Here is a 3,056-nt window from a genome sequence, read left to right on the forward strand (position 1 = left end):
GATTGGGAGAACATAACCATAGGGTTTCTATTCCAAAATGGGGGAGGCAGGAGTAACCAGAGAAACCCTAGGATCTATTTGACACATAAATGGGTATAGATGACTAACCAGTTGTCCGTCGTTATTGGACTCGTCGCCGGAGTGGTCGCCGGAGTGGTCGTCGGAGTCATCGCCAGGGTCATTGCCCAAGTCGTCACCAGAGTCGTTGTGGAACTCTGCCTCCGGTTGTGGAAGCTCGACGCCATCGACGACGTCAGGGTGCAGCATAACTCGCTGGTGGTGACGGCAACCTCTGTCTCATCTCCACACCATGCTCCAGTACTTCAGCAGCCCCGGCGTCACCACTCCCTTCGATGGGGCGCTTCGGCGGCATCCTCATACATGGATGGCTTTAAGGATTGAGAGAGGCGTCGAGGATGCAAGTGGAGAGAGAGGATTATGTGTGTGACAAGGATGGGGGGTGCGGCCGCTCGGGCGCACCATTAATATGGAGTAGTGGGAGAGAGGCGGGCGGCGGTCGAACCGCTGGCTCGCCTCCCGGTGAGCCTGTGCATCGGACTCCTGGTATGCCTATCGTGTTTCACACAGCTACTCGCACACCTCCCGATAACACTGCACAGCGAGCACGCCTCCGTCAATTCACACACCTGCATGCATGACTCCTTGTCTGCCTGCGCGGCGGATTGCTCACATGTGTCCCGTCAGCTCACGCCTGCTCGCACGACACATGGGTCACGTGGCGGCACATATATTGTTTTTCTATTTGGATGATTAATGCCGCCGCTTTATCGCTTAACCGAAGGATGGCACGTATCCATTGTTGGTCTAACACTCATGGTTTGAATAAATAATCTATTTGGGATATTGGCTCCCAATTATTAATAATCTCCCATTTGTAATTAGATAAAGATTACAGCAAAACTGGTCTCAAATTTGAAAAAAAAGTACAATGCCACTTTGTATTGGTGTCCATATGACAACACAATAAGTTTCATGAACTTCAAATATGTTCTGGATGTACTAGAATTTAAAAATCAAGATTCTCAATGTTTGAAATTTCTTGCACGGGGAGTAAACATGCACCCAGTGAGACACATGCATTTTTGCAATACATCTAGGTGCACTGTCACGTGTGCATGTAGCTCAAATTTGATTTTTGCACCTTATACCCATAGAGAACCAATCAATTAATGTACTAAAACATCTTCATGATCTCTGCTTTTTTTCAATTAAAACGTCCCTCCTTTTGTAACATATATTCACCGCGGGATAATTTGACATGCATCGTAGTTGCGGTGGATTCACGGTGTGTGTGTGTGGGTGTGTGCGTCTGGGGGTGGCGGGTGGCTCGCAGTACACTACGAGTTGTGAGCCACCGTGTGAGTTGGCCATTTTGTTAGGCAGGTGCCACATCAGAGTCCTGAATTCGTTATTTAAAACATTACACAACCCTTTCATGCATACACGTTTTGGCCACATGTAGTTGATGGTTGTCCTACACAACACTCGATACTCGCATGTGACGCTTCTATGGGCCAACGAGGTCGTCGTCCATCACTTTGACGAACAGTCGACGGTAAGGTTAATTTGACCAGCAAGGTAGAATCTTTTTTGTTTGTGTTATGGTGGTATATAGTACGCGTCGAAGAGGTGGGAGGGGACTAGCATATATACTATACCTACGCGTTCGTGAACAAGTACACCTCACTTAGTGTCGGGACTTTTCGGTTTCTGAGGCACGTGCCACATCAAAGTTGTGAAATTGTCTATTCAAATCATGCAACACCTGGGCCACATGCGTGCAGGCGGTGGTTATCCTAGCTAGGACACTCACGTGTGACGCTTCCATCTGTGGGCCCACGAGGCCATCGTCGATGCATGCATCACTTTGACCTACATCGGGAGAGGTTAATTAATTTCACCATCGAGGAGGATCCTTTTTGGGTTGTATTACGGTAGGAGCATATAGTATGCGTCGAAGAGAGGGAAGGGGGCCATCATATGTAGTACGCTTCATGAACCTCGCTCTGTGTGGGGGGTTTACGGTTTTTAGGCATGTGGCACATCAAAGTTGTGCATTTTGGGTATTCAACATAGGTTTGGCCCACATGCAAAGCTATGGTGGTTGTCCTGTCGCACCCACTTAAGCGATTATCAGCGATATCGATGCTTTCCATCTGTGGGCCCGCTTGGTCCATCACTACTTTTTGCCTGATAACGAGAGATGTTAATTTGACTTAGGAGGGGATTATTTTTTTCTTGTAATGCGGTATATATATAGGTCATGCTCTTGGATGACATGATACAGTTTGAGCACACACACATGCATGTGTATGCATGAATCCCTCCCATCGATTCGAAGTGGCTAGTACAACGACACGTCATGAACCGATCTCACTCTGTGTGGGGACTGTACGATTTTCGACACACGCGCCACAACAATGTTGTGAAATGGTATTCAAACATGCATGCATGCATCACCTCTATATATATGCATGTAGTGGTTGTCTTCAAACGGTACACTCCCTTGCGTGGTTATCAGGGACAAGCCTATATATTCGTGGGCCCGCGTGGACATCCATGATAACCTTCACCGACAACAAGATTGGTTACCATGGCAGATTCTTCCTTTGGTTCGTGTTATCGCAGTATTGGTCATGGTGAGATTCAGACCTAATTAAGTTTGAGCGCATATACTATGCACGCATGCATGCATGAATCCCTGTCGTCGGCTTGAAGTGTGGTGTAACATACATATGCATCGTCAACCTAACCCTCACTCAGTGTGGGGATTTCTAGTTCGAAATCACGTTGCCACATCAAAGTTGTTCCATTGTGTATTCAAAAACACACCTATCCATACATATGTTTGGGCCATATGCATGCAATGGTTATCTTCGGGGACTAGCTACTTGTGTGATTATTGGCGAGCTAGCCCATCTCCGGGGTCGCATGGATGGCCATCACTTTGACCAACAACAAGAGAGAGGTTGTATGACCAAGGTGGATTATTCTTGGTCCATTTTACGATACATCTTGGTGAGATGCCTCTCTGG

This window comes from Triticum dicoccoides, chromosome 1A (assembly GCF_002162155.2).
Source record: "Triticum dicoccoides isolate Atlit2015 ecotype Zavitan chromosome 1A, WEW_v2.0, whole genome shotgun sequence".
NCBI classification, from domain to species: domain Eukaryota; kingdom Viridiplantae; phylum Streptophyta; class Magnoliopsida; order Poales; family Poaceae; genus Triticum; species Triticum dicoccoides.